Raw genomic sequence first — 16,085 nt, 5'->3', positions numbered from 1 at the left:
AGATCACTCTCCAGTGTTTATATTATCATGGTTATGAGAAGCTTTTTCCCTACATGATTATGAAAAGATAATGTGGCATACTTTCCTTGCACGTTTTTTTGTTTTCCTTGAAGATAATAATGATCTATTTTTATTGTTTTTTCCCTATATTATTGTGAATCAACCTAAAACTATCAATTATGTAAATCATACCTCAATACAGTAGATGATAAAGATATTCTATGAATGTAATCATTTTCAAGAAATCACTCCTGGGGCCTTCTGGCCTGCTCCAAGCAGAAATGGTTGCCCTCTACTCTTGGGGCAGAGCTATTTATCCTGGGATATACCTTTAGTATTATCCTGGCATTGTCTTCACGTCTTTCTGTGTTGGAGTACCCATTTTCTGAACCATTTCTTCTTTACCATCGTTTTGATGGGCCATATCCTATAATTGCTGTCTGATAAACAGTGCATAGAAGGTAAATTTTCTTGAGACTGTTCATGTCATAAAAAGTGTCTCTTTTTTTTTTTTTTTTTTTTTGCTACGTATTAAGCCATTTTTAGAACAGATTTCAGTTCACAGCAAAATAAAGAAGATACAGAGATTTCCTATAAGCCCCCGGCCCCTACACATGCATGGCTTTCCCAGTCATCAAAACCCCTCCCCAGGGCGGTGCACTTGCTGCTGTTGATGAACCTACACAGACACGTCATGACTGCCTCAAGCCCATAGTTCACATTAGATTTCATTCTTGGTGGTGCACAGTCTCTGGATTTAGACAAATGTATAATTACATGTATCCACCATTTTTGTATCATATGGAGTCATTTTTCTGCTCTAAAAGTTCACTGTGTTCCGCCTATTCATCCCTCCCTCCCTGCTAACCCTTGGCAACCACTGATCATTTTATTGTCTCCATAGTTTTGCCTTTTCCAGAATGTCATATAATTGGAACCCTACATTATGTAGCCTTTTCAAATTGGCTTCTTTCACTTTGTAATATATATTAAAGTTTCCTCCATGGCTTTTTGTGACTTGATAGCTCGTTTCTTTTTACTATTGATTAATATTTCATTGAATGTACCACAGTTTATCCTTTTACCTACTAAAGGACATCACATTTTTGGCAATTACAAATAAAGCTGCTTTCAACATCCACAAACAGGTTTTTGTGTGGATGTAAGTTTACAACTCCTTTAGGAAGTGTACCAAGAAGCGTGATTTCCAGGTCACATGGTAGGAATATGTTTAGTTTTGTAAGAAACCTCCAAGCTGTCTTCCAAAGTAGCTGTACCATTTTGCCTTTCTACCAGTTATGAATGAGGGTTCCTGTTGCATTACACTCTTGCCAGCATTTGGTGTTGTCAGTGTTCTAGATTTTGACCATTCTAATAGGTGTGTAGTGGAATCTCATTGTTCTTTTAACTTGCATTTTCCTGATGACATATGATACGAAGCATTTTTTTCATAAGCTTATTTTCCATCTGTGTATATTCTTTGGTGAGGTATCTGCCAAGGACTTTGGCCCACTTCGTAATCAGGTTGTTTGGTTTTTATTATTGGATTTTAAGAATTCTTTGTATATATTGGATAACAGTTTTTTTTTTTTCACGTATATTTCTTACATATTTTCTCCCAGTCTGTGGCTTATATTTTTATTCTCTTACCAGTGTCTTTTGCAGAGCAGAAATTTTTAATTTTAATGAAATCCAGTTTATCAATTCTGTTTTTTATGGATCATGCCTTTGGTGTTTTATCTAAAATGTCATCACTAAACCTAAGGTCATCTAGATTTTCTCCTATGTTACATTCTAGGAGTTTTATAGTTCTGCATTTTTATTTAGATCTGTGATTCATTTTGAGTTACTTTTTGTGAAGGGTGTAAGATTGGTGTCTAGATTTTTTTTGCATGCAGATGTCCAGTTTTTCCAGCACCATTTGTTGAAAAATCTATCTTTGTTTCATTGTACTGCCTTTGCTCAGTTGTTCTGGGTCTTTTCTGGGCTCTTTATTCTGTTCCATTGATCTGTCTATTCTTTCACCAATTCCACACAGTCTTGATTACTGTAGCTTTATAATATAAAAGTTGAGTAGTGTCAATCCTCCAACTTTATTCTTTTTCAATAATGTAGGTTTTTACTTCTCCATGTAAAATTTAGAATCAGTATGTTGATATATACAAAATAACCTGCTGTTATTTTGATTGGAATTACACTGAATGTATAGATCAAACTGGTAAAAACTGACATCTTGACAACACTGAGTCATCCTATCTACGAACACGGAATATCTCTACTTATTTAGTTTTTCTTTGATTTCTTTCATCAAAGTTTTATACTTTTTCTTATATATATATTTGACATATTTTGTTACATTTAAACCTAAGTATTTCATTTTTTTGAGTGCTAATAAAATGGTGTTATTTTTCATTTTGAATTCTACTTATTCATTGCTGATATATACGAAGGAGGTTGACTTTTGTATATTATTAACTTTATGTTCTTCAGCCTCACTATAATTGCTTATTTGTTCCAGGAGCTTTTTAATTGATTCTTTTAGATTTTCTACATACCCAATTGTGTATCTGTGAACAAAGATAATTTCATGTCTTCCGTCCCAATCATTGTATCTTTTATTTACCTTTATTACCTTATTGCATTAGCTAGAGTTCTCATTATGATATGAAAAAGGAGTGATGAGAGGGAATATCCTTGCTTTGTTCCTGATCTTAATGAGAAAGTTTCTCATTTCTCAACATTAATTATGATATTAGCTGTAGGTTTTTTGTAGATATTCTTTATCAAGTTTAGGAAGTTCTCCTCTATTACTGTTTTACTGAGGGTTTTATCACAAATGAGTGTTGGGTTTTTAAGTTTCTCATTATCAAAACTGAAAATAACGTTATTAAAGTCTTTCAGCTTGGGATTAGATAAACAAACCAAGGTTTGGCCACACAGTGGAATACTATGTTACAATGAAAAAGAACTATTTTTTATTTTCTAAAGTATTCCCACTTATTACTTTGAAGTTTCTTTTGCATATTTCTACTGAACAAATACATTTATTTCATATATTTCTCTTCAAAGATTCTGTCTAGTACTATTAACTGTAGACAGGGACTAACATCTGCAAATTCAGCTTTTAAAATAATTTTTCTGAATCTATTGATATAATCATGTGGTTTCTCTTTAGCCTGTTGATGTGATTGATTACATTAATTAATTTTCAAATGTTCAGTGAGCTTTGCATACCTGGAATAAATCCCATTTGGTCATGGTGCATAATTCTTTATATACATTGTTGGATTCAGTTTGTAATATTTTGTTGAGGACGTTTACTTCTATGTTCATGAGAGATATTTGTCTTTAGTTTTCTTTTCTTGTAATATCTTTGTCTAGTTTTGGTATTAGGGTAATTTTTTTTTTCACATACCCTTCAGTCTCACTCACACTCCTGGTTCCAGAAATACCAGCATTGCTGATTACTCAGTAAAAGTCTGTTGCTTCTTAGCTTTTCCCACTATCAGCCTAGGATTCAGCTTTCCTAGGTCTGCTGGGAAAGATTCTACTCATCTATGTGGTTTCATACTTCAAGATTTCATTTCTGTTGTCTTCTCTTTAATTCCCTTTTTCTTTGTGAGTCTATGCCTTTAAAACTCCTTTACTGCTGTTTAAGTTGGCTTTGGGGGAAAAGTAGATGTAAATGCATATGTTCAATCTGCCACTTTACGAAGACATCTGGAGATACAATTTTCCAGTCTCCAAACTGGCACAAAGAAATTAAAGTGTGATTATGCCCAGTTTTGGTGAAAGTGTGAAACAATTGGAACATTTATATACTGCTGATGGAAGTATAAATTGGTATAGATATACATGTAATTTAGTAGACTAATATGTATTAGTATATAAATATTAATATTAATTAGCATTACTGCTTTAGGAAACAGGATTAAATTGAGAGATGTCTATAATCAATAGCCCAGAAACTTTATCATAAAAAATACTTCAAACATGGAAAATTACATGCATATATATATATAGTAAGAATATAATAATAAAAAACACTCAGACACCCATGACCCAGCCTAATAAAATGAATATTACGAAATAAGTGAAGCTCCCTGCATGTCTATCCCTTTTCACAGACATTCCCTTCCTTTAGCTCTGGAAGTAATCACCAACTTGAAAGAGGTATTATTTGTGAAAGCAATTGAACTAAACATAAGTAGCTTTAGAATGTATTTCCCTTAAAGTGATATTTCTGCACTTGAATGAAGAACATTAAGTTCCAGTATTTTTAAAGAGTTTATAAAATAAATGCAGGATTTTGCATCACCTTTTATTTTATATATCAAATATAGATATTTTTTCAAGATGGAAAAGTAACACAAAATGACTCTTTGGCCATCCTAAAGAATAACCTTTAAGACTGTCTTGATACAGTTGTAGTGGTACGAATGAAGTTTTTTAATCCCAGAAGACTGGTGAAATCTAGTCTGTGTTTTCCATCCTTTAAAGACATAGAACATATCTGCAAGAGACTGCCTTAAGGAAAAACAGCACTCTGCTTTCAACTGCCGAAGTAGAAGAGGTTCCTGTAACTCCCAAACTGTCTTCATTTGTTTTATTTTATAGCTGCTTTGAATACTTTTAAAAAGTAACAAAGTGATTCAAAAGAGCAGAAGTAGCAACAACTGTATTGTCCATTCTGGTCATATTCTCCAAACTAAATGTCAGTTCATGCCCTTGTTAGCACTCAAAGGGAGCAATTCTGGTGCAAAGCTTGATTACATAAATATCTTTAAATTATGTACGAAGTGTTCACTGAACCATTCTGAAAGCTCCAATTAAATCCACAGTTAATTCTTACCTCATATGAATGGGGAAATATAAAATATATTCTCAAGCATAAAAAGTGTCCAGTTTCAGATACATGACCTATTCATTCATTATCTTCTCCTTTATAACTGAAAAGTAACATTTGTTTGTTTCTTTAATTTCCCCAACTTAAAAAAAATAAATAAAATTCTTAAAAGAGTTTAAACACTTTATACCAAATACATGTTTGTTAGTCTGAAAGAGATGCTAGAAAATATTTTCGGTGTCAGTTAAAGTGATACAATTTTCCAATTATAATTTTCCAACTGCCTCTCTTTTTTGGAGATTCTTGAAAGGTTTCCATCTTTTTGAATTAGTATGCAAAGTCCTAAGCTGTATCAGCTTAAAGTTTTGGATGGTGGTATTTTAATTTCCTGTGAGAGTTACATTTAATTCGTGTATACATGTACCTCATAATCCTCTTCTGGAAAGGAACCTCAATCTGGGCTAAAGGGAAAGGTATAATTCTAAGGGAGAATGAATCTGAGTTTTGGGCCAAAATTTCTACTTCCAAGTAAAGATATCAGAGCATAACAGGATCGTATCATCTTCCTCCTCAGGCATACAAATGCCAATAATAATATACGAATACTAGTAATAGATAACATTTATTCCAGTTGTATGCACTTCCATCGCTTTATATGCATCATTTCATTTAATCACCACAAAGACTCTATGAGGCAAGTGAGCTAGATTGTCTTTTGTCAGCTTGTCCATCACCATCCTTTTCTAACTTCTCCTAGTGCATTGCAGAGGAGAAAATGGGAACGTCATTTTCCAGAATGCCCTCTTTGTACTTGGTTTCAGTGTTGAGTCTGCCAAAAGGAGATCTGAAGAGATGTGTGCACAGACATAAAGTTCACAGAGCTTCTGGGGGGATCCCTTGAGGATTGCTCACCTCACTGCAGCACATTAAGGTGGTTGCTGGCATCTTCCAGGGATTCTTTACATTGCGGCAGTTTCCAAGTTAGCTCTTAAGCACCACTTGCTTGGGTTCTTCTATCAAGACTTTTGCTGACCACTTCCCTGAACTTTGCTCCCAGATCATCCAAAGTTTATATAAGTTTTTCATTTTCTGTATTACAACCATTCATACTTGAAACACATAGAGCACATTCTGTTTTCCTGGCTGTAAGTGGAAAGAAGAAAGTGCCTTTGGGACTTGACATCTTTCAAGGTGCACATCTACGTCTGGAGTATAAGCCAGATCCCATGGGAGTAGAGAAGACCACTGGACAGGTTGGGTGGAGGAAGCCCTGAATATATAATAAGGTATAATTAAGAGAGTAAGAGCACAAATTTCCCCCAGTAACTAACCACAGCCAGTTCTACCTAAGTTTTCCTTATCCTCTTCTGCCAGGATTGCCAGCTACATAAAAATGCATAGATAGGAACATGTAGCCATAATACCATTGTACTAAGTGGGTGAAAAACAACTGTCCTTACTCAAGAAGAAATCACCTACAGTGTATTCAAGCTAATAGAAGTTCGTCGCCAGTGATTCTGAAAGGTGGTGTAGGCTCTACCACCTCCTGGGGTATGTTGGGAAACACTCTGTGACTCTGTTGTAAGCTTTGTTGCTTTTTATGTATGGCCTCACTCAAAAATTGTGCAACTTCACTTTCATTGAACTCTTTTGGCTATAAGCAAGTCACAGAGACTACTAGCCCAGATTCAAGGGGATGGGATATACGGTTCCTTCCCTCCATGGGAAATGTGTCAAAGAATTTGCAGCCATGTTTTAAGACTATCAGACTATTCTATCTAAAATTACTCTCAGCCTCAACATCCCTTATCTCCCTTCTCTAGCTTATTTTTTTACAAAGTATTTTATTATATATTATATATATATGCCCTCCCTCATCAGAATGTGAGCTCCATGAGGACAGGGATTATTCTGTTTTGTTTACCAGTGTCTCCTCAGCACCTAACACAATGCCTGCTACACAGAAAGCAGTCAGGTATTTGTAGAATGAATGAATGAATTTCTCCACGTGAACTTGTAGTATCTCAGTGCTAGTTTTGTAGCTTTCCTGAGTTTTCAATTGATAGTTGCTCTAATAATGCTGCCAGCAAAATAGAGGACCAGCAAGTCATTATGTAGTGAATTTGATTAAAATAACCTAGTCATGAACTTGGATAACTAAAGCCAAGTTTTTTTTCCTGTTAAATTGGAAATTATTTGCTGATTGTTCCAATAAGGCCCTCAGCCCTTATTGATTCATATTTGTATTATTCACTTATTTCTAAATGTAATTGAGTTGGCTTCCAATAAAAAATGCCTTGTCCCTTTCTCTTTGTAATCCAGGGAAATAAACAAATCTAGAGTCATTCCAAGGAAGTAAAACAGGAGAAGACAAGTCAGGGTTGTGCTCATTGTTAGGTGAAGTAATGTGAGCTACATTCTGAATGCAATCAGTCAGTAAAAGGCTAATGTAAAATGAGCTTCAAAAATGATATCATGGTATCACAAAAGGCAGTTGAATGATTTTGCCAGTGGTTATCTCCAGTCATTCCCATCACTATTTCTGGAGATCAATCATGTTGCTACCACTATCAACCTATAGTGACTTTGTCGTCCAGACCTGGATGTTTTAACTTGACCAAGTTAGAACAAATGCATTTCTCACTATTGCACAGATGTGCTATAGTTGGGCAACTGTGAAGAATTTAGGCAACTAGGTAAATCTGTAAAATGAATATTGGATGCAAGCACAGACACACACACATACATACATGCATCTGGGATTTGGTAAGGTTCTGTGCCTTCTAACTATAAAACATGTGACAAAGACTGTTAACCCCTGTGAGCCTCTGCTTCCTCATCTGTAAAATGTCGATCACAACATCTTCCTCTTAAGTTGTGGTATATTTATACAATGGAATGCTGCTCAGCCATTTGAAAAAGAATAAAATAATTGCAGCAACATGAATGTACCTGGAGATTGTTATTCTAACTGAAGTAAGCCAGAAAGAGAAAGAAAAATACCACATGATATCACTCATATGTGGTATCTGAAAAAAAAGAAAAAAGAGAACACTGATGAACTCATCTACAAAATAGAAACAGACTCGCAGGCATAGTAAACAGTCTTATGGTTACCAGGGGAAAGGGGGTGGGAAGGGATAAATTTAGGTGTTTGAGATTTGCGAATGTTAACCACTGTATATAAAAATAGATAAAAACAAATTTCTTCTGTATAGCACAGGGAACTATATTCAATATCATGTAATAGCCTTTAATGAAAAAGTATGATAACAAATATATGTATATATATGCATGATTGGGACATTATGCTGTAAATTAGAAATTGACACATTGTAACTGACTATACCTCAATTAAAAAAATAAATAAAAGCAACAAAAAAGAAATGGGGTTTATGCCTACAACCCAGGCCTCTCCAGTTTGATGTTACAGTCACAACCTCCTGAGGCCACTATGTATCAGGAACAAGCTGTAAATCTGGGAAGATGAAAGGGATCCCCGTTCCCATGTCTTGACCAAAGATACCTGCACCATTCTGCAGATATTTTCAAATTCATTTTCTCATCTTTCTAGCCACAGGGGTAATACGGATTTTTTTCACTGAAAGAAAACTGTGGGGTTTCACCCTGCTGTGAGTAGTTATGTTCTTTAAACTTTATGGGAATATGTATAGTCGTGGAGTTTAAATCTCCCTTGAGTCGTTTCTTTGTCTGCCTTGGCATGCTCTGCGCTGGGATTTTCCAGCTGCATGCTAATGAGCTGAATGATGAGGGAAGAAGCTGCTCAAGAAAGGCACCATCGCTTGACTCCACAGCTATGTGACACTAATGCCTGTATCGATTACCTCTGGTTAATAAGCCCTACCCTCCTTGCATGACTAAGTTTTGACACTGAATGTGTACCTACATTTAGTCAATCCCTCCTTTTTGTTAAAAAAAAAAAAAAGGGAATATAACGAGGTTTAATTACTCTCTTGCTATAAGAAAGCATTTCCAATTACTGCTCAAATATAAATGAAACTGACAAAAGTTTTATTCAGGATTTTAAGTCCCTCCCCAAATCGTGTGTGTCCTAGAATGATACAGTTCTGATTCGTTTATAATGAGTTGCTGTGCATGGAGCGTGCTCAGGTTTAAAAGAAAACAAGCTTTGCAGTATAGCTCTGGGTTCTGGGAAACACAGGTTAAAAGTCAATTGAGATCAGAGCTATAATTTATTTTGCTCCAGTTACTTTCTCTTTGAATGCATCAGTACTAAAAAAGCAAATATGAAAGATTTTAAGACTGTAAAACAAGATCCAATTTTTTTTTTTCCTTAATGCTAGGAAAACACACCACAAATAAAAAACCAAAAGCTTGGTCTTTAATCGCCAAAACCCAATGACATAGTGCATTTTTTTCAAACGAGTTTTAATGTGTCCCTCTGTACTAATTGGGTTCTCTCTGTAGCCTTAAAGCAGGGAATCAAATTCTCAGGGGCTCCTATTAGTAAAGTCTGATATTAAAACATCAAATGTAAACTAAAGACATTTATAATTTATTTGTCATTTGTATCTATTTTTCATAAAAGCCCACTACTCTTTGTTCCTTCCAGCAGCTTTCTTATGTGCTTTGTAAGAACCATTCATAGGAATAATCTGTTTCATTGAGAAATACTTTAACCACTCCATCAAAGATACAGGACCACTGCTTCACCTATCATTTCCACCATGTTTAATTGAGGAGTAATCTGGATTCTGATTAATAAATAGCCTGACATGCTGTTGCTACTTTCAACCCTTCACCTATCTCTATCTGTGATTTTTATGTGTTTTGATTGACATATATATAACTGAATGGATAATTGATTATTTCTGCGGCTAGTGTGATGGAGATTGATTTTGCAGCCACAAGGTAAATTTGGAAAAGTAATTCACTAAAGAAACATGTTTCAGAGTCCAATTACATCTATTTCCTGCTTCTAAACATGCTTTATTTTTCTAAACCCACATTATATACATAAGTCAGGTACAAAGTAAAACTACCTTTAGGTTTTGGAACCTTTTATGTGGGCTTGAATTTCAGGCAGAAATTAAAGTGTAGGGATATAATCACTGAGCCATTTGAAAGGGTGGATTTTACCCCTCCTCCTTGACAAACATGGGTAATGCTTTACCAGGGACCCAAAAAATGCTAGCAAAATTCTGTGGAAGGTGTATTTACATAATGCGTCTTTTAACAAGAGAATGAGTGAGGGCATACGCGACAATGCTGGCATGATGTTCTCTCCCTCCTGTCAATTATCCTTGAGTCACCCTGCAGTTTAAGCTTTAGGTCAATAAAATGAATTTCAAAGCAGAAGCCTTCAGCACTATGAAGGAATTAACTCTGTGGGGTTGCTTCAAAAAAGCAATGAATCTTCCATTGCTTTTACCTTGTGCAATAAATTTTTTTCTAATTTCTGTCTGCTATCAGAAGGGTCCCTTATTCGCATTTAATTCCATTTCTTGATAAGAATTCATTTCTATAAATAAATGCTTCTCTTCCTTAAGTGTAATAAAATTGGGAATAAATTGCAGTTTTTAAAGCAAGAGATATATGTAATGAATCCCTATCAAATATTTGCAAGTAACTGTTTGGGGTTGAAGAGCACAATATTTTGTGTATTTCTTTCCAGTTTCCTATGTCATGAAATACGCTGTCTTCCCATGCCGAAAGATATTAATTTTGCATGGAGGGGAATCAGGCTTTAAACTCACTCTTTGATAATTGGGAATAATCGGAAACCATCTTGTTATCTTACGTTAACAAATCCACTTTTTTTTTTTATCCTCCCACAAAACAATGTGCAAACCAATCACTTCCTTTTTCATTTACTTAAAGTAGGGTCAGCAAAGTTTTTTTTAAGTTTTTATTTTAGAACAATTTTAGATGTACAGAAAAATTACAAAGAGAGTACAGAGAGTTCCCATATACCTTACACCCAGCTTCCCCTATTATTAATGTATTACATTACACGGTTCCTTTGTTACAATTAATGAACCAATATTGACATGATTATAAATTAAAGTCCATACTTCATTCAGACTTCTTTAATTTGTACCTCATGTCCTTTTTCAGTTCCAAGATCCCATCAAAGATACCACAGTACATTTAGTCATCATGTCTCCTTGGATTCCTATAAGTTGTGACAGTTGCTCAGAGTCCCTTGTTTTTGATGGCCTTGAGAATTTTGAGGACGACTGATTAGATATTTCGTATATATAATGTTCCTTGATTGGGATTTGTCTCATGTTTTCTTATGATTAGTCTGAGGCTTCAGGCTTTTGGAAGGAAGATCACAGAGGTGAAGTGCTATTTTCATCACGTAGTATCCTGGTGACAGTTTACTATCAGTATGACCTCACTCTTGATGTTGACCATGATCACTTGACTAGTGTTTGTGTCCACTCTAAAGTTACTCTTCTTTTCTTCTTTCTAAATTTTCTGTACTATGATTTTTAGAAGGAAATCACCATGTGCAGCCCACACTTAAGGAGTGGGAAGTAAGACTACATTAATTGAAGATAGAATATCTACATAAGTTATTTGGAATTCTGCATGGGTAATTTGTCTTTTCTCCTCCATTTAGTTATTCAAATACATATTTCTATATCTATATACGTATCTCTCTATATATATGTATGTATATACATATCAGTATGAACTTGTGCATATTTATATTATATTTTGGGTTCTAATCCAGTATTTATGTCTTTATGTATTTACTTATTTGCTCAAATTGTTTCAGCTTTGGTCATTTGAAGCTCTTTCAAATCTCCTTTTGAAAAGGACTCTTGCTTCTATGTTGGTTTGACATATTCAAAGATCCAAATCATTATGGACTGCTTTTTTTTTTTTTTTTTTTTTTTTTTTGAGAACTTGCTTACGTTCTGGCATTATAAGATGCTCCAGTCTCATCTTCTGTTTTGCCTGCCCAAGTCCTAGAATCAGCCATTTCTCTAAGGGGCCCTAGTTCCTTCTTATGAAGAATGGTATTAGAAACCAAGAGCTGGGTGCCAGGTGTGCTTACTGCTACTGAGGTATTAGTGCTCCTATGTTCTCTTAACTGACAGAGGAAAGGAATATGTGTATGTATCCTAATCTGGGCATATACACATATCTATAATTATTTCTATATGTAACTATCTAATATCTATATTAACCTGAACATGAGTTAATACTGATGTCCCTAGCTCTAATCAATCATCAGAAAAATCATTCTAGCCTCCTTCCCTTGCTTAACTGTAAACTCCCACTCCAACATTGAGAAACCTGGCTCCTACCATCTCCTGTCTGTTTACTTCATTGTTCATTTTCAGTATAAATATACAGCGGTATAGAATTCTTAATACATACCTCTATAGTAAAAATTCTGTCAACAAGAGTGGAGTGAGCATGTGTAGTTTCTTATGCCTTTAGTGTTACGGAGTCTACTCATTCCCAACTTACTCAGGTCACTACTTTCTCCCCCACCCACTTCAGTGAAGTTGTTTCATACATTTGTAATGCATTTAGATTATCTTGTCACATTATGCATTCTCCTGACATTCCCTGACCTTCTAAATGATTTTGTTTTTAATTTGGATACATTAAGTTTCACTCTGTGCTGCAGATTTCCATGGATTTTGACAAATTCACGTGTCACATTTCCACTATTATAATATCACACAGAATAGTTTCACTTCCCTAAAAAAAAATTTCCCTGTGCTTCATCCATTCAACCCTGGAAGCCGTAGGACAATTTAATCTCTCTATAGTTTTGCCTTTTTCAGAAAGTTACATAATTGGGAACTATATAGTTAATGAAATAAGTTTGGCTCCTTTAGTTTCCAGTATGCATTTAAGGTTCATCCATGTCTTTTCATGGCTTGATAGCTCATATCTTTTTATCATTGAATAATATTCTATTATATCGATGTATGAAGGTTTGTTTATCCATTCACCTATTGATGATCCTGATTGTTTGCAGTTTTTCAGCAAATATAAATTAGCTGCTGTAAACCTTCTCATGCCCATTTTTATGTAGACGTAAGTTGTCAAATTAAGTTGGTAAATACCTAGGAGTATGATGGCTGGATCATATGATAAGACTATGCTTAGCTTTGCAAGACACTGTCTTCAAAGTAGCTATAACATTACTCAGCAATGACTGAGACTTCCTGTTACTCCACATCCTCACCAGCTGTTGGTATTGTCAATTTTTTTATTCTAGCCATTTTTTCCAGCTTAATTGAGATATATTTGACATACTGTGTAAGTTTAAGGTATACAGCGTGATGATTTGATACACATCTATATTGGGAAAGGATTATCACGATAAGGTTAGTTAACATATCCATTACCTCACATTGTTACCTTTTTTGTGTGTGGTGGAAACATTTAAGATCTACTCTCTTAGTAACTTTCAAGTGTACGATACAGTATTGTTAACTATTTAACCATACTGTACATTGGGTCCCCAGAATTTACTCATCTAGTCATTATAATAGGTGTGTAGTAGTATCACATTTTTGTTTTAATATGCAGATTCCTAATGACTAATGAGAGTGAGCATCTTTTCATGTGCTTATTTACCAACTGTATATCTTCTTTGTTAAGATGTCCTTCAGATCTTTAGTCCAGCAGAAGTTTTTTAATTTCAATTAAGTCCGACTTCACAATTTTTTTCTTTTGTAGATTGTACTTTAATGTTGTATCTAAAAATGTGTCACCAAACGCGAGATCACCTTGAGTTTCTCCCATATTTCCTTCTATAAGTTTTATAGTTCTCTGTTTTATATTCAAGTCTATGATCCACTTTTATTTAATTTTTGTGAAAGTTATTGGGTCTTTTGCTAGATGATTGATGACGACGATGATGATGATACAGATGGATGCCCAGTTATTCCATCACCATTTGTTTAAAAAACTATTTTTTATTCATTGAATTGCCTTTAACCTACGTCAAAAATCAGTTGACTGTATTTGTATGGGTATATTTCTGGGGTCTCTATTCTGCTCCATTCATCTATCTGCTTGTTATTTTACTAGTACCATGCTGTCTTGATTATTGTAGCTTTATAGTAAGCCCTGAAGTTGGGTATTGTGAGTCCTCCAGGTTGTTCTTGTTCTTCAGTATTATGTTGGCTATTCTAGGTCATTTGTATTTCTACATAAACTTTAGAATGAAACTGTCAATATCTACAAAATGGCTTTTTGGGATTTGGATGGGGATTGTATTGAATCTATAGATCAATTTAGGAAGAAGTTACATCTTAATAATCCTAAGTCTTTCAATCCATGTACATGGACTATCTCTCCATTTATTCAGATAATTTTTGTTTCTTTCTTTAGAGTTTTGTAGTTTTCTGCATATACAACTTTTTTCAGACTGTTGCCTAACTATTCCATTTTTTTCCTAGTGCTATTGGAAATGGTGTTTTTTTAAATTTCAAATTCTAAGTGTTCATTGCTAACACATAGGAAAGCAATTGACTTTTGTATATTAAACTTGTATCCTGCAACCTTGATATGTACTCACTTTTAGATCCAGGAGTTTTTTTGGTTTTTTAATTCTTTGGAATTTTCTATACAGACAATCATGTCATCTGTAAACAAAGACAGTTTTATTTCTTTCTTCCAAACACATAAAACACTTAATCAATTTTCTTGTCTTTTTGCACTGATTAGGACTTCCAGTATGATTTTGAATAGGAGAAATGAGAGTTTGTTCCCAATCTTAGGGGAAGAGTGTCCAGTTTATCACCATTAAGTATGATATTAGCTGTAGATATTTGGTAGCTGGTTGTATTTATACCATTCACGTTTAAAGTGATTATTGATATAGTTGGATTAATACCAACCATGTAATTGATATTTATTGATTTGTTTTTTTGCTGCACTTTTTTCTGCCTTCTCTGGTTTTAATTGATTATTTCATGATTCCATCTTTTCTCCACTCTTTGCTCATCTATTATACTTACTCATATAAATTTTAGCAGTATTTCTAGAGTTAGCAATATGTATTTTTATGTAATATAAATCCTCCTTCAAATTACACTATAATGCTTGAGTTGTAGTGTATGTACACTATAACTGAATATTCCCAGTTTCTCCCTCACATCATCCCTTATGCTATTACTGTCATTCAGTTCACTTATCCATTGTTACTAGTAGTACTTTACACAGAGTTATATTTTAGTTCAATAAAGAATTAAAAATTAAAATACTTTATTTTTTTTTCATTTATTCCTTCTTTGACATTCTTACTTCTTTATTTTGATCCAGGTTTGTAATCTACATCACCTTCCTTCTCCCTGAAGAACTTCTTGTAATATTTCTTGCAAGGCAGGTCTGCTGATGATAAATCCTCTCAGTTATTGTTTGTATGAGAAAGTATTTCTCTTTCACTTTTGAAAGATAATTTCACTGGACATAGAATTCTGGGTTGGTGTTTTATTCTTTCAACACTAAATATTTTATTCCACTTGCTTCTTGCTTACATGGTTTTTGACAAGAAGTATATACTATAACTCTTATCCTTGTTTCTCTACGGATGAAATGTTTTTTCTCTCTGGTTTTTTTTCACATTTTCTTTTTCTTTGGTTTTCTGCAGTTTAAATATAATATAAATAGGTATGGTATTTTTAGTATTCATCTGCTTGATGGTCTCTGAGCTTCCTGGATCTGTGATTTGGTTTCTGTCATTAATTTTAGATAATTCTTGGTCTTCTTACTTCAAATATTTCTTTTTCTTTGTTCTCTCTTCTCCTTTTGGTTTTCTAATTACACACGTTACACATTTTGAAATTGTCCCACAGTTCTTGAATATTCTGTTTCCATTAGGGAAGTTTATTTGGACCTATCTTCAAGTTCACTGATTCTCTACTCAGCCCTGTCAAAGACATTTATTTCCATTACAGTGTTTCGTTTTAATTTCTAGTGTTCTCTTTTGATTCTTTCTTGGCATTTCCATCTCTCTGCCTACATTATCCATGTTCCTGCATGTTATCTACTCTTTTCATTAGAACCTTTAAGATATCAATCAACCTTTAAATATCAATTTAAATTTCCTGTCTGATAATTCTAACATCTATGTCATTTCTGAGTGTGGTTCTGATACTTGCCCAGTCTCTTCAGTACTTTTTTTTGCCTTTTAGAATGGCTTTTAATTTTTTGTTGAAAACTGGACATGACTTCTCAAGTAATACTGAGTGAAATAGGCCTTTAGTGTGTTTTA

The sequence above is a fragment of the Camelus bactrianus genome, chromosome X (genome assembly GCF_048773025.1).
Source record: "Camelus bactrianus isolate YW-2024 breed Bactrian camel chromosome X, ASM4877302v1, whole genome shotgun sequence".
NCBI lineage: Eukaryota > Metazoa > Chordata > Mammalia > Artiodactyla > Camelidae > Camelus > Camelus bactrianus.
The sequence above is the reverse complement of the archived record's forward strand: the minus strand, read 5'-3'. Positions refer to the sequence as shown.